The sequence below is a fragment of the Echinops telfairi genome, unplaced genomic scaffold (genome assembly GCF_000313985.2).
Source record: "Echinops telfairi isolate 266 unplaced genomic scaffold, ASM31398v2 ScPeMD7_7467;HRSCAF=8505_1, whole genome shotgun sequence".
Lineage (NCBI taxonomy): Eukaryota > Metazoa > Chordata > Mammalia > Afrosoricida > Tenrecidae > Echinops > Echinops telfairi.
This window is the reverse complement of record NW_022111368.1, coordinates 40,362,031-40,389,700: the sequence shown is the minus strand read 5'-3', so window position 1 is coordinate 40,389,700 and position 27,670 is coordinate 40,362,031.

Genomic DNA, 27,670 nt, shown 5'->3' with positions numbered 1-27,670 from the left:
ATTGTCCTATAGACCTATAGAAACCTAAGAAACAGTATTTCCAGAAAATCTACAGCAAGTTGTTAAGAACAGTCAGAGTCTGTGGGAATTGAACCATGATCCTTCCTCTTTTGACCTCCACTTCATTTCTTTGGAAAGAAGTGCTACTTGGGGGAATATGGCCATGAACACAGGGTTTCCTCTCCCCTCAGCTCTTGATCAAGGCTTGCCAATACCAATGGAAAAAGCAGGCCATTCACAGTTCTCATTCTCTATAACTCCAGGATAAGCTCAAACTTGCTACCATTGAGTCAATGCTGTCTCATAGCCACCCCTGGTGGGTTACTGACACTGTAACTGAAGATGTTTAATTCCTGGTGTGAATGTTAAATTCCTGATGCAAATTGCCAAGCCCCTACTCATAGGATATGGGCCCTGGCACCTTAGTGGTTTAAGGCTGGCCTATTATCACAAGATCAGTAGTTCAAAACAATCCAAAGCTCTGAGAACTCACAGAGGCAGTCCTATCCCATCCCACTGGGTCTCAGTGAACCACCATCGACTAGAGGGCAGTGAGTTTGGTTTGGGAGTTCCCCCATATGACAGAGGTTGTCCCTCAGGTGTGGTACCTCAAGAAGACTGGGTCCATGCCAGTTTCTGCCCAGTTTGCTGCCGTGGGAAAAGGTTCTGTGCTACAAGAGAAGAGCCAAGAAGGCCGGAGTCTACTCCCCTACCAAGCACAGGTACTGGTTGAAGGACTGCCCAAGTAGAAAGGAAGTTTATAGGAGGAGAGTTAGAAAATTTTTCCAAGAGAAACTGGCTTGACTTGAATGAGAGTGTGAGACGTTCTCTTGAGAGGACTCTCTGTGCACTAAGAGCAACAAGATCGATCACAGAGAGAAATGGGGAAAGACAGGTGAGAATAGGCTTTGGGGACAGACCAAACCTCAAGACTGGCCTAAAAAAATTACCCTTTTCCAATTTGATTTTGATAACAGAAGGTTGAGTAACTCTAGCTGTAGGGCATTGTCCAAACATTAGCGCAGTCAGTTGATAATTAGTGAAGCATAATGGACAAAGTGAGACATCAAATGAAGCTGCTAGGTTAACATCGAGATCTGAGAAGGAAGGAGGTGATTAGTGCCCTGCTAAAATTCCTGTCACCACAAGGCACCTGCGCATGCACGGCAGTCTGCACCTTCCAAAGGGCAACACCAAAGACTTCACCTTGTGGGGAAAATACACTTCCCTGAAGTAGCCTCGCTGCGTTTCAAAAGAAAGAAAGAAGCAAGCAGCAGCACAAGTAATCCCTAGAGAGGGAAGAGGGGAATAAATCATCAGAATTTCTATATTATCTAAAATATTCAGTTTTCCAGGGGGGGAATGAGACATGTAAAGAAGCAGGAAAGTATGACTCATACAAGAAAGAAAAGTACCAACAAACTCTGAACCACCAGGAGCAGCAGCACCACAAAGGTGAAAACAATCATCAAAAGGCAAAAGAAACTGCCTGTGAGATGGATAGATGTTGGGTGGGATAGAAGTAGAGATTACTAGTGTGGTCAAAGGATTCAAAGTAGGCATTAAACACATGGCCAATGCAAGTCGTCCTTAAAGAAGTAAAGGAGAACATAAAGGAAATGTCTCAAAGAGAATCTTACTAAAGAACTAGAAATTATAAAGAAGGGTTAAACGTACAATAACTAAAATGACTGTGTTAAAAGAACTCAGCATTAGATTTGAACTGGAAGAAGAAAGAATCAGTGAATTTAAGGATCGATCAGTAAAGATTGTATAATCCAAAGTACAGAGAAATACTAGAAAGAAGAAAAATGAGTGTATCCGAGGCCTGTGGGCCACCTTTCAAAGTACCTCTGTATGTAGAATGGAAATATCAACAAGAGAAGAGGGAGAAAATATGGTAGAAAAATAATCGAAGAAATCATGCCTGAACTTTGCTGAAAAGTCTTTATCTACATATTCAAGAGATACTTTAAAAGTAGTGGCAGTAATATATCAGCAAAAAAAAATTGTTAGAAATTCAAGGTAGATTCAGAAGAGGACATGGAATGAAGTATATCATTGTTGACATCAAATGGATCTCGACTGAAAGCAGGGAACACTAGAAAGGTGTTTACTTGTGTTTTGTTGTTGATGTTAAGTCATTCGAAACATCATAAGAAACAAACCAAAACAGAGCCACACAAACTATGGATAATTGTGATGAATGGGAATTCCAGAATAATTAATTGTGCTTATATATTGGAAGTTATATATAGAATAAGAAGCAGTCCTTGGAACTTATATATAGAATAAAAAGCAGTCCTTCCAACAGAGTAAATGAATACTACATGGTTGGAAATCATGAAGGGTGTGTATCAGGTGTGCATTGCAGCCTTTCATCATGATTGCTTAATTTGTGTGCTGAGCAAATAACCTGAGAAACTGGACTACACAGAGAAGAACGTAGAACAGCAATGGGGGAAGTTTCATGAACAATCTTTGATCTGAAGATAATTCAATCTTACTTGATAAAAATCAATATATTGAAGCATCCACTGATGTAGATCAAAGAATGTCTCTCTCAGTATATATTAAATCTTAATGTAGAAAAAAGCCAAAGTTCTCATAACTAGACCAATAAGTAGCATCATGACAAACGGAGAAAAGATTGCACTTTTCTTGGATTTTGTCTTTCTTGAACTCACAATCAATGCTCGATGTGGAAGCAATGATAAAGAAATTAAAGGATTTATCGCATTGGGTAAATATGCTGAACAAGACCTCTTCAAAGTGTTGAAGAACAAGGGTGTCACTTCGAGGACCAAAGTATACCTGACCCCAATCACGATATTTTTCATTCCCTTCATATTCATAGGAAAGCTGGACAAGGATTAAGGAAGACCAGAGATTAACTGATATACTTGAATTATCATGTTGGTAAAGAATTTTGAATTACAGAGGATCAAACAAATCTGTCTTGGAGGACGTACAGCCAGAATCTTTCTTAGAAAAGAGAATGGTGAGACCTTGTCTCACTTTGGATAAGTTATCAGGAGAGATAACCCCCACACTTGGGAAAGAAGATCAGAAAAATAAAAGGGGTGGGTGGGTGGGTGGCGGGGAGACCCTCTATGGTATCAATTGACACAGAGGCTTCAACCACGGGCTTAAACATCAACAATTGTGAGGATGGCACAGGACCAGGAAGTGTTGGTTGTATATGAGGTTGCCATCATTTGTAACCAATTCAAAGACACCTAATAACACATATGCAACAAGCTCAACAAACTCCCAGAATCAGAAGAAGGGAAAAACACAGGTTAATATGAGTTTTCCAAAAGTTAATGTAAGAATGCAGCATTTCCATAAACTTTTCAAAGTCCTTTGATTTACTTTTTAATACAAATGCAAAAGTCCTCAACAAAAACCTAATAAATTAAATCTAATGGTACATTAAAAAGAAATGCACATTCTGACCGAATGGGATTTGGTCATGTAAGGTGGTAAGCATGATAAGGTGGTGGTAAGAGTGATTCCACATTAAACATTAACATAATGCATCACAAAAATAAACCAAAGGACAAAAAATGTATGATTGCAACAATTGGTACAGGAAAAGACATTTGATAAAATTTAACACCGCACATGAGAAAAAGCTCTCAGTATGCTAATAATAGAAGAAACTCCATCTGATAGAGTATCTACAAAAGTCCACAGCTAAGATCATACTTACTGGTGAAAGACGTTCCCTTTAATTTTAGTAACACGACAAGAATGTCTTCTCTTAATATTTCTATTACGGATTGTATTGCATGTTCTGGGCAAGGCAATTATGTAAGAAAAAGAAATTATTAGTGTTCAATGAGTCAAATCTGTTCTTGAGATGTTTTCTAAATTTAGATAGAAAATACTCAAAGTTGTATTTTTCTCTCATCGTCTTGTTGTAATTTTCTTCAGCTTTAACTTCAGCTTGCGTATGAGTGACTGATGCTCTGTTCCACAGTTGCCTCTGGCCTCATTTTGGCTGATGCTATGGAGCTTGTTCATGGTCTCTTCCCACAGTTGTAGTCAACTTGATTCTGTGTATTTCATCTGGAAAGGAACACATGGGTAGTCAGTATTTATGTTGTGAAAAGGTATTTGTAATGAATGGGTCATTGGCCTTGCACAATTATATCATAAGATTGCTAGCTTTGTTTCAATCACCAAGGCCATATTGCCCAACTACTCTTTTTTTCAAACTTCATTTTCCAGTCATCAACAATTATCAATGCATCTTGATCATATGTTTGGTCAACCCACTATGCCACCAGGGCTCCATGAATGAAACTCCGTGACTCTAGCATGTAGTCTTTTATGTGTGTGTGTGTGTGTGTGTGTGTGAAAGCCTGATCTCTCTTCCAATGTGGCCTTTTGTTCTAGTCCACTGTGTCAGACTGCTTATTTAAAGCAAATATTGATCTGACAAAGTCAATGTTAGTTGGAGGAAGTGGGGAAAAAGAGCAAGCCTGACTCATCCGATATTTCCATCAGAAAGTAAACAAACAACTCCCACCACAAATAATAATAATAATAATAAACAGTCTAAAGCAATGGACTGGAGAAAAAGACCACATTGGAAGAGAGATCAGGCTTCCACACACACACATACAGGAAGATTACATGATAGAGTCAAGGAGTTTAATTCACGGATGGAATTAGTAGCTCAATTTGTAATCCATTCTACTACCAGGGCTCCTGGAAACATCAGAGATTAGAAAAAAATAGAATTAGGAAATAACGAATGTTTAACCACATATTTCTTATTGGAGAAAATGTGACTTTAGTCAGTAGATAAACTTTAATTTAATAACTGCTTTTTAAACGGTTTAATCTGTGCAAACAAAATCAGAGAGGTGGCGTGAAATAAAAAATGTTCTGCTCTTTGAAAGAAATGTATATCTATGAGGAAGTTTTTTCTTCTTTGTAATTTTCAGTGTCTTTCTCATACTCAAATCTCTAGCTCCCGTTCTATGTTTTCAACTAAAAGTAAGATGGTCCTCAGTGATACCTGGGAGATACAAGTGGATATAAATGTCAGTCGCTTCTTCATTTTATTTATGAAAGACATTGTAGCGATCACTGTGCATGATTCAAACAAACAAAAACTAAGCAATTGCATTTAGATAAATGAGAACAAAGCACATTTCCTCTCTGCTAGTTTTAGGCCATTCTCGTACCCACATCAAACCTATCACTGTGTAATGCTACCATGGGCTTACTCTGTGCTATAGAGGGTATTTTAGACCTGATCCATCAAAAGAGACCACAGAGAGAGATCAAGGGCACAACAAGAGAGAGTGGTTAAAGGGGATGCAAGAGAGAGTGTAGGAGACCGGAGGAAGAAGCAGGGACGTGCTTCTTCCCTTTTAATCCCATACTTGCCAGCATCACTCAGTGCTACTTCTATTCCTTACCATAGGCCATCAGTCTATACTTTCAGTGTTATTCCATGTGCAGAATTAATTTCATCATAACGTAGCCCAGAAGGCAACAGCAGCATTCACTTGACATGGTTCCAAAGATCTAGGTTTTAATTGTGAGAGTGCCTTCCCATGAACTCCCGAGGCACAAGCAACAGCTAAATAATGCTCTGTTGTCTAACTCCGGGTTTCCAATTCTAAGTTTTAACAATCCTAATATTTTTCTTTTCCCTGTAGCTCAAGGATTTGGGGCAGCATATTGGAGTTACTACTTATGTAATTGATCTAATTAGTTCTGCAATGGTTGGCTAATAATGGTTTATTTTATACACCCTAGATGAAAATAACGTGGTGGCTTAAGTTTTATGACTGCCTTCACAGTAGCGCCCCTCTAACCTTTCTGTGTTAACCTAAGTGGAGAGTAAAACTCTGTGCCGAAATAGAAACACTTAGGAAGGTCATTGCCCTGAAATATGGGCCCACTTAAAGACTGACGTCCAATCACAACATTGTTGAAAGTTCCAATCCGTCACTACAGCCAAATGCCTCCAGTACGAAAACAGAGGATTCTAGCTGGAAGGGCTGAAAGATGCAGCTCTCTCTGCAGAAGAGCATTTCGGGAAGCCCAGAAGCCATGCAGGGAGAGAAGCGAGCACCCCAGAGGAGCCTGAAGCCTTTGACATCTTTTGTTACAATAAATATTAATCACATCCCAACTGTTAGCCAGATTAACAAAAGCCCTTATGCTGAGAAGTGACTTGCAACCATCAAATAATAAAGCATGCCAAAAGGCAAGGAAAACCAACAGGCTGAAAAGGCAAAGCAAGTGTCAGTACTGGATTCAGCTCTGGCATAGCTTTTGGAATTATCAGATAATTGACACTAACTATGATTACTATCTAAAGAAGTCTAATGAAAAAGTGGACATTATGTAAGGACAAATTAATAACGTAAGCAGAGATAGGGACTACTTATGCTGGTAGTATATGATTATAATCAGAAGTACAACAAAAGATCTATGACTTCGTGCTGATATAAATAAATGATTAAATGTATAAATAAATGGGAGAGAACAGACGCATCTTCCAAATAATTTATCCAGATCCTCTGCGTTCAAGGAGGTGGAGCGTCACTCTTCCTTCTTAATTGCGATCTATACACAGTGACTTCCTGTTTAAGAATGCAGTATGAACAAGGGCTGGAATAAGAGTATCACTATAATCCAGGAACCTAACAGATGCTTTCGTAGCTGGATGATCAAAGTCAATATTCACAGTGATAAGTTATGTTGATAGCATATACTCATCATATGATGTGATGAGAATGGTACTAAAATATATAGACTTCTTTTTACAAACCCAATCAAGTCATGAGAAAAACTCCAGGCTGATTCAATTTGGTGAACATTCTACAAAATGCCTGACTAGCATTCCTACTGTCAAAGTCATCAAGAGCAAGGACGTCTGAGGATTCTCACAGCCAAGAGAAACCTAAGGAGTCATGAGTAATAACTGTAGTGTCCTGCATGGGGTCCTGCAATAGGAAAACAGTAAGTAAAACATACAGAAATCTGAATAAGTCATGGCTTTTAACTACTAACAGTGTATTGGTATTGGTTCACTAATTATAACAAATGTACCATACTAATGTAAGATGTTAACAACAGAGGAAAGTTTTTGTCTTTGCATTTTACTGTACATCTAAAGGTCCATAAAAAAATGAAAATGATTAAAAGCAAACAAAACACTGAAATTTACAAATGTAATGGAAGAAAACTAAACCTATTTTATGGTTTAATTTTATGAAGTCAAGCTCATTCCATAAACCAGTCACAGCCACAAACACCCTAGTAAAACAAGAATCACATGATTTAATCTGGAAGCACTTTTATGGTTAAATATGCACCGTGCAACTCCCCAAAGAAATATCAAAATAGTTCACCTCATTTACTTGCATATCTGAGATCATCAAATTAGACCTGTCAGCAGAGTATAATCCTCCCACTTCTACCTTGGAGTTCTGTCGCCAGTTTCTTTTTTCTAACACTGAAAGGTTTTCCTGCAGGGTTGTCTTAGTGTCAGCCTGACCAGGCGGTATTTGGTGTCTTTTACAGTTGAATTCAGATCCTGAGCCAATTGTTCCTGGTTGTGTGATATGGCACAAGTCACCTAACCTCTCTTACTTTCCATTTCCTTATGTAGACAGCAGAGTCTGTCACAATGCCAACATGGTACATAGTAATCTTAGCAAAATCTTGGTATAAAATCTTACCAACATTTTCGGAACAGTAGGTGTCCAATAATGAGTGACTATATATACTCCACTCATTTTTTTTACACACCCCTCAGATGTCCAATAACAACTGAGTATATATTGCAATCACTTTTTCCCACATCTCGTGATATCAGCTGGGAACATGTTTTCTCTTTTCCTCACCTTCCTGAAGGGCAAGTAAGCTTTCTAGTTATTGGCATATGATGGATAATTTGCTTCTCACAGGGCACAGGGCATTCCTCTGAGGATTGTGCTCTAGGTAGTGCCACCGGGGTCTTTTTCTGTCTTCTGCATGAGACAGCATTAGCTGCAGGAGGACACGCTCACCATTTGCAGTCAGAGACTGAGCAGCAGCTGTTGCACTTTGGCCTGAGAATGTCAAGAGGCCACTGTGGTCAGTCTTTCCTTGTCCCCACGCAACAACAGCCAATGGAGGGCCACTGGGGAGAACAGCTGGTTGGTAGCAGACTGCATGAGCAACCAGGCCAGCTCCTTGTCTGCTTCTCCAGCTGTCCCTCCACTCTGCCTCTCTCACATGTTCCTGAACAGTCTCAATTCCACCCGGCACCACAGACCATCCCAAACCCGAAAATACATCCACCTGTGGACCCTGGGAATTTTTCCTTTATGATTCTGATGAAGGAAAATGTGAATATTTGCGAACCTTGCTCTTTTGCTGAGCCTCTTGGCTACCAACATTTAAATGCTCAGTTGCTGACCAAGGTTGGCGGCTGGAAATGCCTCAGCGGGAGAAAGACTTGGCTATCTTACTTCCATACAGATTTCAGTCAAGAAAAACCCTTTGGGGGCAGGTCTGGTCTGTCACATGGATTCTCTCTGTAAGTTGGATCCAACCCAACAGCACACAGCAGCCCTGCATGTTTACCTACCCCAGTCTACTTGGAAACCCCAAGTCAACATTGACGTGGTGGCAGTGGATTTGATCTAGTGGGATCTAGCTGCTTCTCTCATGGTAAACTTTCATAGCTTTTATGTCCAAGAGGTTTTTAGACAGTGAATTATCACACTTTCTGCAGCTGAGGTCATCCAAGTCATTTGGAGCTTGTCATGCAAGAGAGCAGAGAGCGCCTCTCAATGACATTTCCCCACTCACTGTCAAGTCCGTTTGGACTCTTGGTGGCCTCACGCGCATCAGAGGAGAACTATGCTCCATATGTTTTCCAATGGCTTATTTTTTGAATGAACTCACCAGGCTTTCTTTTCCTGAGGCTCCTCTGTAGACTCAAAGCTTAACAGTTTGTTCCACCCAGGAACAACTTTCAATGACAAGAGATCATGAATTGGAACAACAACAAAATAATAGGGATCGTGGTGATTCTACTCAGAACTGCTGCAGGGACCCATTAGCAAGCAGGATTTTACATTTGTATCTTCCTCTTTAGATATGAATAAATGAATTTGGCATTTCCTCTGGGGCTTCTGCCTTTCAAAGCAAGGAAAGTAACATAAGAGAGTAGAACTCTTTGAACAAACTTGTTATATAATTAGCTATTCTGCTATTATTCTATTATAATTTGTTTTCATACTCCCTCTTTCCACCCGCACAGTAGACACTGATCTACACAAGGTCAAACACAAGGTCAACAGTATCTTCAGATAGTCGAGCAGGTCAATGTGAACACCTCTATTTTTGCTGGACTACTCTGGTTAGCTGCACCAGCTAACGGTGACCCCTTGCTTACAGAGTCGTACTGCTCCTGGTGATTATAAAGACTTGGACCTGTTGGCAGCTGATTGCCAGACCCATTTTTGGAGGCACCTCTTGATAGGTTCAGGCTGCCAACTATTCAACTAGTTGTCAAGCACGTGGCCATTGATGTCACCCAGGGACCCCTGGCTGGACTATTGAGAGGCTGCAGTGGAAACCGTTGTGAGCTTTAGCGAAAAGCTGAGCTGAGGACCTTTGCATTTCGGTGACCATGGTCAATGGCATGAGGACTTCTCGGTTTCCCGACTCTACTCTCGTGGAACTAACCGAGCTCTTCAAGGATTTCTGATTCCAAACCTCACTTTTCCTCCCTCGGGACTCAGGGGAGGTTTGGGACAGTTTTATAAAAGGCTGACAACGAGAAGCTCGAGCTTCCATGCTGCCACTTGGGGCCCAAGGTCATCATCAATATTTCACGGTGACATGCTCTCCAGCTGAGCTCAGACAAAGCCCTCTCATTCTTGCTGAAGGGGTGCTGCAGGCAGCCGCTAGCTGCTGATCCAAAAGGTGAAGCATAGCATCACTGGACTGAGCCCCAGATGCCCTGGAAAGCTCCTGGGCTGACTCGCTCTTTTAGTGCCTGTTTACATCTCTGAGAATAACTCCTTTTGCCTGAGAAAAGAGGGATCTCTCCAAATCTGAGCATAGTCAGCAGGTTCCGCTGCTTAATATGCTTAATAGGCATTTGGCTTAGAGTAATGCTATTGATTTCAGTGTTCCTAATGTGAGGAACATAATGTGAACAACTGTTCAATGACTTCACTTCGCCTCGTGGAGTTCAACAAGCCCAGGTGCGCAGCTTTTCCTTCTCTACAATAGGTCTTACACCTTTTTGTTTTAGAGCCAAATTTGCCCATCTTTAGGAAGACTCTATTGCCTCTTTTAAAAAACAAATATTTCAGAACGAGCACTTCCTTCTCCCTGACTAATTTTAATATCTATATATATGATAGCTGGACATGGGTCCCTGAAGAATGACATCATGCTTGGGAACATAGAGGGGCAGCAAAAGAGAAGGAAGCCCCTGAAAAGACTGACTGACACGCTGGCTGCGACAATGGGCTCCAACACAGGAACAGTGGTGAGGAAGGCACAGGGCCCAGCCCTGTTTCATTTTGCTATGCGTTGGAACTGACTTCCTGGCACCTAACAACAACAACCCACTGTACTTTTTGTAGTACGAAGAAGACCCTAGCAATCGATTTCCCAAAGCTAGCCCGTGACAGCATCACGGAGCACAGAGAATACTGCTTCACAGAGTGCTGGAAGATGACCCCCTGTATTGGAATGCACTATGCCATTGTTGCAACAATTTCTGCAAAAATATTAATGGTTATGAAGATGGCATAGGACAAGACAATGGTTTGGTCTGTTGGGTATGGGGTCCCACCAGCCGGAGCCAACTCAATGGCAACTGACAACAACAATCTACTCTGTACATGTCCCATAAGGTTTGGATGTTTCAGGTTCCACGCTCTCCTTCTGATTTTCGACTCCACCAGTTAGTCCTTCCAGAGGCTGTGCTTCACTGATCTCTTTGAAGGTAAGGATCACAGCTTTGGAAGCTCTTTGGAATTCTACTGATCCCGAAGACAGTTCTTGGGGGAAATAGGGCTTCCAATAAAAAACTGTGGGGTGAATGAGAATGTGCTAAGATTTACACTTTACCAAGTTGTCTTTCATCCCTGTCATTTCAGTATTAAATCCTGAAAATGGCTCTGATAGGCAAGTAACAATCCAGATAACAATTCTGGAGCTCAAAGGGCTTAAGTAATTCTTCTGAAGATGCGTCCCTGTTGTGGTAGTCAGATGATTTTATGTCAATTTGAAGATATATAGAAGTCTCGGGGTGGTCTCCAACCTGTAAATCAGTGCTCAGCCTGAGGCTGTCTCCTTGAGGGTTGTGGCCTTTTATGAAAAGGGCCCTGGAATCCTCCCCTTTTCTTCAGCCCTGCTTGGACTCTGCCAGTGACCTTGAAGCTGGTGGAGCCCTGCCACATTTTCACTGGTCTTGCATCCGCATGACTCTGCACCCACCAGCTGGTGATGTCCCTGCATTCTGTATCACTGCATGTGGCTGTATCAGTCTCAAGTTCGACTTAGGGACTAATATCTGACACATGGATTTGAGTTGAACTGTGCTGGGATGTTTTGTTGATATATAATTACTTCTTGATATAAAGGTCTTTCTTATGCATATGTGAGTGTCACTGGATTTGATTCTCTAGCCAACCCAACCTAACACAGGTAGTTGGGATTCAAACCATTGTCTTCTAACTCTAAAACTACCTTTTTTTTTTTGTCACAGAGCATCTTGATTATGAGCTGTTATCTTTCATTCAGTAAGTTCTGTGTTCTCGTTGTCTGTATAACTAGATTATAAACTCCTGAAGGATAATGTGTTTATCTCAGTTTTTTTTTCTTTCTGCACCTTTTTGTCCATTGTTGTATAGCAGATTGGCAATCCCCAAATTGCTCTTATGTATTGTGTGATCACTCTGAGATCTTGTCTTTGAAAGTCCTGCTGAGCCAGAAAAATGATCTGTGGAATGAGATCATTAAAAAGAAACATGAAAAATATTCCAAAAAGTCTGGAATTTTATGCTGTGATGGCAGTATCTGAGCTGCCCGAGAATGTATAAAAAACCATTAAAGAAGCAAGCATGCTTATTAAATCTCACAAAAAAATTCCTTTAGTCATTATAATTGAAAAGGCTTCAATATAACACTTGCCTGCCAAGAATCACAGCTGATCTAGTGGGACAGTCTAATAACAAATCCTGGCACGAGGGGATAGGCCCTGGTTCCATGAAGGTCTCTTACCCCCTTTCTGGATAACAATTTTCTGGGCTGAGGAATAATGGTTGGGTAAAAGTAAAAGCTGATATGTATCCTTGGGTCCTCCTCACCCACGAGTATTTATCAAAATGCATATATTCATTTTTTCTTTTTTTTAAGTCATTTTATTGGGGGCTCACAAAACTCTTATCACAATCCATACATATATCAATTGTGTAAAGCACATTTGTACATTCATTGCCCTCATCATTCTCAAAACATCTGCTCTCACTTAAGCCCTGGCATCAGCTCCTCACTTTCCCCACCTCCCTCCAGCTCCCCTCTCCCTCATGAACCCTTGATAATTTAAAAAGTATTATTTTGTCATATCTTGCACAGTCCGATGTCTCCCTTCACCCACTCTTCTGTTGTCCATCCCCCAGGGAGGAGGTTATATGTAGAACCTTGTAATCGGTTCCCCCTTTCCACCCCACCCTCCCTTCACCCTCCCAGTATCGCCAGTCTCACCACTGGTCCTGAAGGGATCATCTGCCCTGGATTCCCTGTGTTTCCAGTTCCTATCTGTACCAGTGTACATCCTCTGGTCTAGCCAGATTTGTAAGGTAGGATTGGGATCATGATAGTGGGGGTGGAGGAAGCATTTAGGAACTAGAGCAAAGTTGTATGTTTCATTGTTGCTACACTGCACCCTGACTGGCTCTTCTCCTCCCCACGACTCTTCTGTAAGGGGATGTCCAATTGCCTACAGGTGGGCAGGTGGGCTTTGGGTCTCTACTCTGCACTCTCCCTCATTCACAATGACATGATTTTTTGTTCTGATGCCTGATATATATTAATTTCTAATGGATTAATTTCTGTATAACTTTCTGAGTTGTACCTTGTTCCTATGATAACCAGAGCTCTTGATTAGCGCATTTTTCATTGTGATACAGACTGAATTTGTTATATAAATGCTTGGTCTGAAGTAGTCCCACGTGACAGGAGCTAGCAAAACCATCGAATTGCTAGCCACGCCAATTGGAAAAATCTCTTAAAAATGTATTCAGCCAAAATATCATTCCTGGTTACTTTAAATCTATATATTTTTTTCGTTGAAGCAAACTAAAGAAGTTTTCTCATATCTGTCATCAATTAATTTAAGAACAATTTAGGGAGGCGTTTACCATTAAGTATGATTTAGAGGACTGGACTAAGGACATGGGGTTCAGGGGTGAGGGACACATGTTATTCCTTGAAGTAGCTTGAATTGACGATGGAGTTAAGAAAAAAGACGCTTGCCAGGTAAAGGCTTAAAAGGACAGCTAATCACGGGGCCATGTGAAGAGCAGAGAGAGGGTACAACCAATGTATCTGACCAGAAAGGCTTTTTGGAGAAGTTAGGATTTGGAAGAATCTTAAGCATAGACTAAAACTGGAGAGTTAAGAACACACTATGAGTAAAGTCCTGGTGGCTCAGGGCTTAAATTCTCAGCTGCTAACTGAAATCTTGTTGGTTCACACCTTTCTTGTTACTTTGCAGGAGCAAGGTCTAGTGATCTAGAAAGTTTACAGCTTCATAAACTCTATGGGGCTGTTCTTCTCCGTCACAGGCGGTGACTTGGAGTGAAAAATGAACTCAATTGCACCTAACAACAGCTATATGAGCCAAGTCATTATTTAGGGGGCAATGAAAAATCCCATTATCTGGTAATCAGATACAGGCAGAGAAGGAGTGGGGCATAAAATTGGAGATATAGATAGATCACTGTGTGTTGAGGCTCATGTTGCAGACTTTCTGTATGAACAATGAGGGACTTCAGAACTTTTTGTAGGCTGTGGAATCTTCCAGTTAAATGATCAGAACTGATGTGTTTTCAGATTGAGCAGGTAGATTGAGATGGGTGGGGTCATAGAAACTGGTCATCTGAATAAAGCTGAAATTTGATTGGACGGATGACTTAAATGACTGAAAGACAACTTTCATGTCTTGCCCACAGCTGAGTCTTGTCCCTGTCCTGGATATTCTTTGGTTTTTCCTGTGAACCACCTTTAACCCTCCTCACCCTGCTTTGGGCCCTGGGAACTGATGTGTCTGGCCTCCAATCAACGGGTTTGCTTGCTCTTTGGCTTCTGGTTTGGCCTGTGGGCAGGGCCCATAAGACTGTAGAGACAGGATAAGAGGGTTATAGGATCTATTTCCCTGTGTTTCTCTGTGCCTTGGCACAAGTTGCCAATGGCTGTGTTCATTGTCAACTCTAGGTTACAACACCAGTTCCAGGTTCATGCGGTTTTGTAGCTTGTCTGTCCTCGTGGCATCACACCTACCTATGGAATAGCCATAGCGGTGCTTGACCTCTCTCGCTGAGTCCCTTAATGTTCCTGGTAAACTTTCCTCAGTAATCCCTGGAAGTGTGCTATTTCTAGTTCTTTAACAATGGACCTCACTGGTAATTGGAAATTGGAATTGCTCATAGGATATCAAGGGTGATTTACCCAATTCATAGGAGAGTGAGGTCTCCTTCCCATTAGCTTCTAAGCCAGGCTTCTAGTAATAAGCAATTATTTTTTCCTAGAATGGAATTTCTTATGATCAGATTAACACAACTTTCTTCCTACCATTAGTCAACATTGGCCTATAAAAACAATTTTGTTGTCAAAAAGTTTCTTTGCTATGCAGTTTAGTAGAATAGGTTTTCAACAATTTACTGCAAAACCACATCTGCCCTGGAATTACCAAGTTGGTCTTAGAGATATGTTGGGAATGCATCATTCTACTAGGAGGGCTTCTGGTGGCACAGTGGTTAAATTGCTACCTACTAACAGAAAGGTTGCTTGTTCAACCCCACCTGGTGGTGCTTTTGTCTCATGGTGTCTTTAGGAGTTAGAGTCAACGTAATGGGAGCCAACAGCGGGTTTTCATTCAAAACCTCAAACCTAAGTGACCAGGACATCCAGGATCCCTTTAGCTTATGTTATCCATGTTAATAGGACAGTCCATTGCTATTGTCACGTCTAAGTTGTCAAACCCACAGAACCACCTCTCTGGTTCTTACATAGTCTTGGATCCATAGGCAGAATATGTTTCCACTTTATATTGAAAACGTGTCTTTCCTGATGCCCTGTCTCTCCCTTAATTTTACTCTTTAATTAAAAACACCTCTTATTAAGGTGGAGCTGAAAATTTCCCTCTTCTCCAAATCCCTCTTTCTTAAGTAGGTGGGCAGGGAATGTGCTCTACAATACTTGTGATTCCTCCTGTTACTTAGGAGGTCTGGTGGTATAGCAGTTACTGCCGGGTTACTGCTTACTGCAAGGTTAGCAGTTTGAAACCAGCCACTATAGGGGCTGAAGATGGACTTCTACTACCCTAAAGAGTTACAGTCTTAGAAACTCACTGGGACAGGTCTCCCCTGTGCTTTAGTGCCACAATGAGTTGGTATTGACTCGATGGCTGTGAGTTGTCACTTAGCACAGAACAAACCCTCAGATATTAGTTCTCAGGAGTCTGGGGAGGGTAAACAGTTAACACACTTGCCTGCTAGCCAAAAGTTCAGAGGTTTGCGTCCACACACAAGTACCTGACTACTTACTTCTGCAAAACCAGCCATTGCAAACCCCATGGAGCACAACTCTCCTCTGATACAGCAGTCAGAGTACACTTGATGGCAGCTGGTATTTTCACTTGGACCAGTTCTGGACTGAGGAATTATTGGAACAACATCTTGTCTAAAAGCATTTGAAGATGTGAGCAATAGGCATTAATCAAGTAAACCAAGAACTATAAATAAAATAATGCTGTTTTCAAGCTGGAAGTATTTCTATTCAGTGGTGTTGTGGGGGATGTGCACCACACATGGCAACACTGCCACTGGGAACGGCACCGAAATGACTATCTATAAAACTTTTGTACTGTGTTTCAGCAGAGATGTATTGTTTTATAAAAAAATATTTCTGTAGCTAGTTGTAACCAGAAAAGCACTTTTTGGGGTAAGTCCAGTGTACATGTGTCAATATACCTATAAGATGAAAACTCTCAGCCGATTGACTTTTCAAACCTCTCATGTGCTCTGGTCAGAGTTGCTGCTATTACCCAGATGCAACGATGCTTTGAGCCATGGTGCCATCTGCGTATGCACTGTTGTTTCTGTCCGTGCCAGTGTTTTACGGTCACTGACTTTTTTCTTTTCAACATGTCTAGTATTTTAGCTGCAATAATGTGCTCATTAGCATTTGTGCACCCAGGTGTGAAGTAGTCATTAAAAGAAAAGAAGTACAAAATTTTAAAAGACTTCTGCCCAGGTACTAACAATGCTGTGAATAATACGATTGTAATTGAAACTAAAATGATTTTATTAAACAAATTTATTGTTGGTATGTAAGTAATCTAAGAAACACTCCATTTAAACCACCTAAATGGATATTGTCATATGAGTCTATGATTAAAATGGATAATAAACATCTGTAAAGATTTTGCAATGTTTGGTATGGGAGGAAGTCCATGGGGGGTGGGGAGAGGATGACGCCGTGGGGCACCACAGTGGGTGACAGCAATCTTATCAACACCTCTGTTTTCTATTTCCAAGTCATTATGACCTTCTTAGTCAGTGCTTGCTATCACTCAGAGCTCATCCCAAGAAGCCTGGTTTTTGTGGTGAACTTGTGACCCATGCCACCAGGAGTCAGGTTGACAGCTTCTTTCTCCTCAGCACACTGGTACCCTCTCGGTCACCGCACTTCACACTGTTGACTTGCCCTTGACTGGCTCCCCTTTCTCTCCCTCCCCATTATGAACCTCTTGGGCAGAGGCCATCTTGTTTTCGTCTTGCACACTTGAACGGAGTGAAGCACGGGGCTTGAGACACCAGAGGTACACAACCAGAACTTACTGAATGAATGAAAAAGAGAAGAAAAGAAAGAAAACCAAACCAAACCCCGCATCAGAGATACTTTCTCTACTTAGGAGTTAGCAGTTCAGTGTATCCTCCCCTTTTGTTCTCACCTCCCTCGGGGTGGTGGTTACATCATCTGGTGTCAATTTGGGACTTGAGAGGATTAAGAGTGAAGGGGTGGAATCTAGTCTGTCTATCAGATCACAGCCAGTGAAGCCTCTGTGTAGGCATGGCTTTCTCCTGAGAATTATGGGAAATCTGTTTTTTTTTTCTCCTTGGAGGCGGAAGATGACTCTCTCTCTCTCTTCACTCCCTGGAAGACACCCTACTGACAAGACACAGGGCACTATGCTGGTGCCCTTAGCTGGAGAAGCCACGTGGAAACCCCTGCCAGCGCTGAGATGCTTACGCTGCCACTGGATCCAAAGACTTTCTACCCACTGGCCTATGATCGTCCTGCATTCAGCATCATTGCATGTGTTTTGTGAGCCTGAAGAGGACGTTATAGATTGGTATTGGATATATGGGCTAATATCAGACTTAAGGGTTTGAACTGGACTGGGTTGAGATGCTTTCTTAATGTACAATTACCCTTTATATAAAACTCTTTCTTATGCACATATGAATTTCTCTTGATTTATTTCTCTAATCTACCCAGAGTAACACACTTGGAGATTCTAATTCATTAAGACTGGGGTAAAGTTCAAGAAGGTAATGCAAAATGCACACTGATGGTCATGATGGTGGCCAAGTTTCATGGATCTGATCTATCCTAGGAGCATGATAGACAGATGCATCTTCTCTGTGAGTTTACAGACAGCGACAGTGCCATGGGGCTGCAGAGGAGTTGCCTGACTCTGTATTGTGATAAGTAAGCATTTGGGGACCTAGAGGCTTTTGCCCTTTTCAATTTAAAAGCAATCATTCTATGAAGGCTTGAGGAGGGAGTAGGTTAAATGGCTTTATGTTGAAACACCTTGAAATAAATGTTAAAAATGGTAGAAATGGAATTTTGAGTGTGAAAATATAAAATCTGTACAAAATACCCCAGAATGTCAGAAATGTTCAGTTTTATATCTTATTTTATTTTTTTTCTTGATACTGGAGATGGAAAAAGCAAAGATTATATTTCCCCTTTAAAGTAATTGCCTTTTATAAAATTTTGCTTTTGTAAGAGTTTGTTTTCCTACCAGTACCCTTCCCTGGCATTGTTAATTTTACAATTCCTACTGTATGATTTTCAACAGCAAAGATACTATAATATCATGCAGCTCCCTTTAAAAAGGAATATTATCTTCATCTCACCTTCTAGCTAATACTCTATTTTTTTTGTTCCTTTATAGCTAAACTCTGAAAGGAACATCAAGAACAATATCTTAGAGTCTATTCCCCCCCCCCCACCCCCAGTGGAGAGGATAGGAAGATAGGATTAGCATCAGAGCCAGAAACAGAAAAGGACTTAAGGAAGGCAGGTGAGTGTGATTTACATAGGACACACCCAGAAGCCTTAAGGTGTGCTCAGAGAAGCAGGGAAATAAGGCAGTAAGCTTGGTTGTTTTCTACCAGCTTGTCTATGAAGGGCTGACGATAGATAGAGCTATGATAGCATTTTCCTCAGAGATAAATTAAAATAATACAGGGCAGTATCTCATCTGCGAAAGAGTAGGAAAATTAAATCATTTGAAAGAAAACAATAAGGTTGTTTAGTTAAATAGGCTACATTTAACAGTATCAACTACATTCCAATCTTCCACTTCCCAGACTGTTTTTTATGTTGTTTGTTTGTTTTACTCTCTAGACATTGTAGCTGGAATCCCCTCCATCATGGAGATATTCCTTTTAGTTTCTGGACTAAAATGCAGGACCATAAAGCATCTTGGTGTAGTCAAGCTCAAATGGGCTCCCAGGTGAGGTCCTGAATTGGTCGGCTATCTGTCATGATTGATGAAGGAGCACTAAAATTAGGGATCTCCTAGAGTTCAAGGTTATTCAATGTTTTCTTCCAATGTGACCAAGAAATCCCACCATTAGAACCAGGTTCCAGAGTTCTTATTTTAGTGTCTTGAATTGCAGACTTGAACGGTCCAATTTAGAAATCTGTTCCACCATCAACATTTAAGCTTTAGTTTGAACATGCTTAGAGATGTGGCACTCACTGATGCTTGATCAATTTTCCTCCAGTTCCTTGGAGAGCTGTAAACGAATTGCCATCTGAGCTAACCAGAGCAGGGTGCTGGCACTTAACAAAGGGGAAGGCTCCAGTGAATGGGACCCAGGAAATCCCAATTAGTTTATGAAATGCTCCTAGAATGCTGCTCAGAGAGAACCCTCTGAGTGATGAGTGATTGCAAGGTCAGAGGGTACAAAGATGTCGCTTTCATGGCAGGAGCATCCTTGAAAGAACAAGAAGAATACCTTTTGTTTCTCATCCCACCCATTCATTCCCGTTCTGCAATTGACAGATTCTAAAGCCCAGAGCATAGCAAAGTGCTCTATTATACGTACTCGATAGGTATTTATTGAGTAACGTGCCTAGTGGTGAAGAACATGCATCTTAAGGGTAAACATGTTCTAGCTCCAATGACTGTTTATTCATTGTCATGGTTACCTCTTCATCACTGAGGTTTCCTTCTGTGACATGATTATAATAGTCATGCTTATTTCAGAGGGTCCATGTCAATATGAATAAACACACACAGAGGTATGTCTACCTCTTTCACTCTTTTTACAAGAAGACCTAGCTGTACTAGAGTTACTTAAGTGGCAGATGTTGTTCTATCTACTTCCCACAAATCAACTCACTTAATCGTCCCAGAAAATCTTTGTGGAAGGCAACTGCATGCATCCAGAAACAGGCACAGAAATGTTAAGTGACTTTCCTAGCTAATCACTATCAAGCTGGGGTTTGCGGTCAGACCCATTAGGTCCGCAGACTGTATTCTCAGCCACCACACTTTATCACCTCCCCAAGAAAATGAGTATAACTATGGGGAACCTTGTACCATCACTATTATTTGGAGGCGGCCCAGTGGCACAGTGGTGATGTGCTCAGACATGGTACGGAGTGATGATGTGCTCAGAACATGTGTTCTCCATGGAGGAGAAAGGTGAGGCAGTTTTTCCATAAAGATGACAATCTCAGAAACTCGATGGCTCAGTTCGACTCTGTCCGATAGGGTCAATAAGAGCTGGCACGAGCTCTGTGGCAACATGTTTGGTTTTTTGGTTTACCATTCTTTTGGTTATTTAGGCCTCAGGTTATCTAGAAACAAGGACTCCAAGACAAGAGGCTGGGTTTAAGGATGACCCCCATTTGGGGACAGAAGAGTAGTGTGCCGTGGCAATAACTTCCGTGTCCCCAGCATAGTCTCACGGAGTGTAGTTATGGGACACGGCCAAGAGGGAGAGGCTGACTGTCTTGTTACTCAGTCCAGCATCCAGCAGATGTGCATGTCCCCGACAGTTTCTTTCCAAAGTGATTAGCACTCTTGTGTTAATCTATCAGTCAGCAAATGACCCCCAAAGATTCAGGGAGACTGAACAATGCCATGCAAGATCAATATCATATTTCATTTTGTCGGCGTTGACTGTCTGGGAGAGCTGAGTAGGACGAGAGAGAAATGAGCTATTGGATTATTGAGCCGGTCCCCTCTGGAGTCATCCGGGATTCATCAGATATTAACTAGGAGCTGAATTTTCTTTGTTGACTATAGACCCAGAAAGAGATAAAAAGTCTTTTATTTGATAGCTGATAAAGCACAACTTTTGGAGCATGGTATAATTAATGAGAAATTTTCCTGGCAGTAAAGGGGGGAGAAACCCCCCCCCCAAACCTTCTATATTGTGATTTCAATCACTTGTATGTATATAATCTTATCTAACTTTTGAAACTTTCCTACATATATTTCCACAAATATTCCCACCCACTGTCTTCTCACTCTGTCCCTTCTCAGTAATTTTGTAGGAAACATCCCCCCCCCCCCCCCCAAAGAGCTACCCTTCCGCTTTGCTTGTGGCACTCGACTATGCAGTTCAGTGTTTGAGTGGACAGCATGCTAGGGTCTGTGGTGGAGCTTGGGGTACATAGTTGGATGGGGCATATTCAACATCCTTGCAGTGCTTGCCAGTCACATGGGAGAGAGAAGCAAAAAAAAAAAATCACTGAATAATGTGGAGCCAACTCTATTCTGCCCCCTGGCTTACAGAGGGGGAAGGCAAAGTGTCAGTACTGAAATTGTCCAGATCTAAAAATCAGGGGGATGTGCAGAGGTATGGGTTTAGGGCCCTGTGCTGCATGCGGGGTGTGTGTGTGTGTGTGTGTGTGTGTGCACATGTGTGAAATAGAAGTGGATCAGAGGAAGCCTTCCATTCACCATGTTGGCGGCTGAAACTTGAGTCAGGAGCAGGTGATGGGACAATCACTCAGGTTGGGTTCTACCCCAATGACATGAAATCCTGTAACTCCCAAATCTTCGTTACAACAAAGAAGTCCCTGGGTAGGTAAATGATAAATACACTCAGCTGCTAACTGAAAGGACAGAGGTTCAAATCCATCTAGAGCTACCTTGGAAGAAAGACCTGGAGATTGACTTTCAAAATATTCCCCAAACTCCAAGCTCATGGCCACCGAGTGGACTATGACTCCTAACAAGCATCTAGGACAGGGCAGAACTGCTCCTGTGGGCCTCTAGGGCTGGAACGCTGGATGGCGGGAGAAAGCCTCCCAATCTTGGCCATGGAAAATCCTGTTGAGCACATGTCTACTCACGGGGTTGCCATGAGTCAGAATGGATTCAACTGGTACTGATATGACAACACAGGGCTCTTCTACTTATGCTCAGAGTCCACTTCAATCAGTTGTCACTTCTGCCTTGGCATTTTCTCACTGTCAGACCGAGAGCAGTGACCATCTTAGTACTGCCCGTTATGTCGGACAGAAAGAGAGTGAACTTCTGCACTGGCCATGAAATACTTTGATCCACTGGGCAGAATTGTCAGAATTGTCCAAGAACCAGACATGATTTCCCTGTGTTATACCACATGGTCTCCAGAGAGCAGCATCTACGGCGACCTCCCAGGACCACAGAACCCTGGACAGAGAAGTCACCTGCTTGTCAAAAAGATGGTAGGTTCTTTTCCTAAGACCAAAAAACACGGGTGAGCAACAGAGCTAGAGAGGCACCAGAAGGAGCTCAACTAGCTTCTAGCCCTGAATCAACAGTGTAAGCACGGCCCTGTCTCCGAGGCATACGTAGGTGTCTTGCCAGATGCAGTTTTACACAAGTGATTCTGAGGATTTTATGAGCTTAAAATTTTATGTAGTCAAGAAGGGAGGAAACAAGATGAAGAAATAAAAAAAAGAACTATTTTCTTTGCTATGGTTTTTTTCTTCTTTCCCCCTACCATATTCAAGCAGGAATATTTTCTTCTCCCTGGTAAATGAATGAAAACAGCTTGAAGGCTAATTTCTGGACGTGGCCACGGCCGGCGGCATCTGCAGAGTCAGAACTAAGAGGCCAAGTGAAAAGCCTTTGGCAGTGTCTCTTATCCAGGGAGCTCTTCTTCCCCTCGGCGCATCTGGGACATTCACAGTCCGAGAGGAGACCGATTGGTATGCAGCCAGGGTTAGCCAGAGGTGCTCAGCGTCCTGCAGGGCACAGGGTGGTCCTGGCCATCATAGAACAGAAGACATAGGTTGCAGCTACAGAGAAAAACAAAACCAAGCAGAAATTCTGTGACTGACGATCACCATGGACTCCAGAGGGCTTGCTGTGAGGTGGCCATATTCTTGAGGCTGGGCCTTTACCTTCTTTCGCAATTACATTGCATACATGGTGACCGCTCCATTAAACACTGTTGCAATGGTGATGCACGTGTTGCCTTGGAACTTCCAGACGGAAGAGGAACAAGGAAGAAAGGCCTAGCAGTGAACACCCTCCCCCACCCCGGACCACAATCATCTTACCTATGATCTGTCAACTGGATGGCATAGGATGGGTAGTGTTTTCTTCCATTGTGCGTGGAGGGCTATGAGTTGGGGGTCAACCGGTTAACAAAAGCAATGGGAACAAGTCGATGTCACAATGCCTGTGCTCCTGGTTTTGTCTCACAGAGTTGCTGAGACAGCTAGAGGCTTCAAATGAAGGGCAGGCAAACGTGTGGGTGGTTGTTGTTGGGGGTGGGGGGTGTCACTGAGTCACTTCTGACTCAGAGCAGAGCCCTGCCTGTCCCTGCAGCACTCTCAACAGGGTGGTCAGGCTGGAGCCCACAGGTGCAGCTAGTGTGTCCGTCCCTCTCTTCGAGCATTTCCCCCTCATCCCTGCCCTTTTACTGTCCCGAGCATGATGTCCTTTCCCAGGATGAGCTCTCTGGACGACATGCCCAACATATGTGAGAGGCGTCTCTGTAGCTTCTAAGGAGCATGCTGGTTGTACTTTGTCCAACACAGACTTATTTGTGTTGTTGTTGTGGATTGTATCTTAACAAATGAAACAGGGCAACAGGGGGCATCTGGGACAGGTCTCTAAACTCAGGTCAGCATCAAGGAAGGCAAGTGGTGCCTCTTGACATGTGCTCCCTGGGGCTTGAACCGCTTTCAGGGACAAGAAGCTACCTGTGCAGAACAGAGTCTGGCCCTAGAGCTGCTTTCTTCTTTTGCTTATCGACTCCCCGTACCTGGCTTCTGCGAACGTCTTCTGCAAACGACACTGCTCTTCCGTGTGACGATCAATTGCACTTCACCGGGCAGACTTGATGCAGAGAGTCCTGGACAAATCAGCATCATTCTTCATCCCACCTCACTCATCATCTGAAAGGTAACAGGGAAGGTAACAGGGACTTCTTGTTTCTTCTGAGAATTCTGAACAGAAAATGAGGTCTGTGCGTAAGAATATTTTTTCTGAACTACATTACGAAGTGAAGACGAGAGGTGTTAGTTGCTGTTGATTCCAGCTCGTGGGGTCTCATTGGAAAGAGGACGGCTGTCTTCGAGCGCTGTCTTGGAAGTAGGCTGCGCAGAAGCATATTCTTTTTTCAGCGGCACCACGGGGTGAGTTGGAGCCCCAACCTCTGAGGTTAGTAGTGGGGTGAAGACCATTTGTATGATTTGGGGCATGAAGATAAGAGATGAGAAGCTGAATTTTTTTAGGCATGGTTATTCTGTGCCTCTTTTGATGGTGCAAATTTCCCCATAAAATCCTTATTAGAGGACAGTGAGCACAAGCATGACATTGAGTTTGCTTCTGTATGATTTTGTCCACCAGAAATACTAAGTGAATGTAGAAACTGTACTCAGTCGAACTAAATTGTGAGGGACTATACAACACACACACACACACACACACACACACACATACACACACACTCCCCTCAAACCTTTCAGCTCCCTCTGCTCAGCACTTAAGCTATGAGCTACATCTATCCTCCACATCTGGCCTTTTAACATTAAGTTGGATTTCAGATTCTCCTCTTTCCACCACTTCACAACTAAGGCAATAAGCTGCAATCCTTCAGCATGTGCGTGCACACGCTTCCAGTCCTGCTCAAGGTAAGCACCGTACTTACCTTTTTCACCTAAAGTATTTCTTTTTGTGTGAAAGAACATACATAGGAAACATGCACCCATTCAACAATTTCGTTGACCTTGATGATATTTTCCACATATGTCATCATTTGTGCTATTTCTTTATAAAAAAATTTATCATCTTTATCGTAGACTCACTGCCCCCCAAATTTCTCATCTATAATTTGGAGTTAAACTGTCAAGTTGTCCTCACATAATTCTTTTAAGGAGTGCCATGATCAAGGAAAATATATTTTACTAATGAGATAAAATATTTGATTTACAGGTAACTTCCCAGCATAATTTCAGTTCAAAGTGTAAAGATTATAATATTAGGGGATTAGATTTAGGGGATCTTCCAGGCTCATTCTCACTACTTAATTGATTCTGACTCAGAGTGACCCTACAGAGCTAGTAGAACTGCTTCTGTGTGTTGCCAGATTTTAACTCCTTTTAGGAGTAGAAAGCCTGGTCTTTCTCCTTTGGAGCACTTGGTGGTTTTGAACTGCTGATCTTGTGGTTAGCAACCCAACCTGTAACCAACCCATTATACTACCAGGGCTCCTTTATGAGTCAGCTTTCGACGTGATGGTAGTGAGTTTGTTATATTTTGGTCCAGTCACAGTAGGCTCAGTTAGTCTGGATTCCATAGGAATTTGAAATTGTGTTCCATGTTTTCCCTTCTGGATAAAGAACCATCTATGAGGTCTTGATCAGAATGTTTAGAAAAGGTAGCTGGGCACCTGCCAAGTCTTCTAAAAATTTGAAAATTAAGTCCACAGTCTATTTCCCTTTCGGCATCTGGGATGTCCTTCTTCCACTGCTTCTCCAGGCACAAAACCAGTTGTCTCCTGAGTGGCTGCTCCCAACTAAAGGGCTGTACGTATTGTAGTTTTTAATACTATAAAAGTTAATATATCAGTATATTAAATGATGCTACCACTTTTATTTAGACTTTTGTATCCCATATTTAAATATCTATGTAGTTTTACACGTTTAAATACTTATTTTATGTTTGTTTTAATTTTTGCCTATTTTTAATTTGTTCACTAACAAAGTTTTTTTTCCCAGCACATTATTTTACTTTTCATTTTAAAATCATTTTATTGGGGGCTCATACAACTCTTATCACAATCCATCCATCCACTGTGTCAAGCACATCTGTACATTGGTTACTATCATCATTCGCAAAACATTTGCTTTCTTTTATTTATTTATTTATTCGAATAATTTTACTAACAAAGTTTTGGAATGTTGTTCTCCTTAGCCCACTTTTCCCAGAAGTTCTGACATTTTTTATTACATCATTCTGCATAGGATGGTGAATTTTAGGTACACAAACCTCAAGCTGTTGTGGAACTCACTGTACTTTTGCAACCCCAGGTGGGGAAGATTGGTGGAGATGACTGGCACCAGGGAAGGGGGGGTACATTTTATCCCATCCAGAACTTCCAAATCCACACCGCAGAATACGTAGTAGGGATCTTGATCTAGAAAGAAAGCAACAATGACAATAGCAACCAAAAATATATGCATGTGTACACACACAGCTGAGAAGCCACTCTTTGTAACATGTCTGCCCTGGTCCTCCTGGGTCTCTCCTTCCTGGGCATCTGCTAAGGAAGGGCAGCAGAGAGAGCTTTTCCTTAGCACTGTGTACTGGCCAGCTTCCTCCCAGGAACATCTCCATGGTGAGTTCTTGCTCACTTGTCTTAATTTATGTCTTCAAGACATGAATTTATGCTGTTTCTTTACACCTTTTTCATAGGTAACAAAAACTGAGAGCAAAAATTTATGCTGAGAAATTTATTCTCCTAGCAGGAAGACAATGTGAGATAAACACCCTCTCTATTTTGAAATAACATCCAAAATCCATCTTTTGCTGTAGAATGTGAGCTTTGGAAGGGGTCGTATTTTATGTATCAAATGAAATTGGATTCTTTGGAAAAGTCTAAGGTGTTAGAGAATGGGCTCATTCAGAGCTTGAGGTTCCTGTTGCTCTCATTTCATCATCTTCCACCTTGAGTATCTATCCCTCTGGCATGCTGGACCTTGTCCTCACAGACCTGTACAATGCCCTCCTCCCCGGATTAAGTCTGAAACAGCACCCACTCTGGCAAGAAATTTACAGACACCTGAAAAATTAAAAAGCCTTCAATATTCAAATGAGTAGATTTCTAATAACAGGATTCCAGGGTTGAGTTCATATTAATATTATAGTTGTAACTGGAGAAAGGTTACTATCTAAAAAAATTAAATATATTCAAAATCAGCTTAATGATACTCATAGATTAAAGAGAGAAGGTAGAGAACAACAAGTATAATACAGTCCTTTAAATTCTGCTTAGGGCTTTATTTGCATGAGTGAGATATGGATGATTGGAAAATCTAATATCCAGGTTTTACCTTGGATCTGTTCATATTTTAAAAGGTCTTATAGGAAAAAGTTAGGCTTATTAAAATAATTGCAAGCAATTGGGTTGGTCTTATATGTTGGTGCTTTTAGCTCAGGGCCTTTTCCATCAATTGTACCATGGAAATAAATGAATTAAAATTAGAGAACTAAGCGACTTTGCATCCTGATCACTCAGAGTAGAGTTTAGTCTGGGCGAGGAAGAGGAGGAAAAGAAGAACTAGTCATGGTAAGACACTGGGCTGGCTACCTTGCTGTTCATTGTTACAACAGCACAAGGAAGAAGCTGGTAGCATCCTTATTTTGTCATTCTCATTTGTATTACTTGAAAAAAAACTGAGGCTTAGAGGTTAAATTCTTCATCTCAGGCCCTAAGGTTTGGTCATGGCCAGGCTTCCAGAGAGGGAAGCCTGCAGAGATTGCCTTCTTTCAAATGCTGCTTCCTGCTGAGTAGGGAGAAGCTTCTGGACAAGAGAGAGACAGTGCTCCGCAGGCCTGTCTGGATAGGATGGGCTGGATGAACAATCTGGAGGAGAAAACAACGGGACTGACAGTTCCGGGGGGACATGGGAGAGGGGGAGG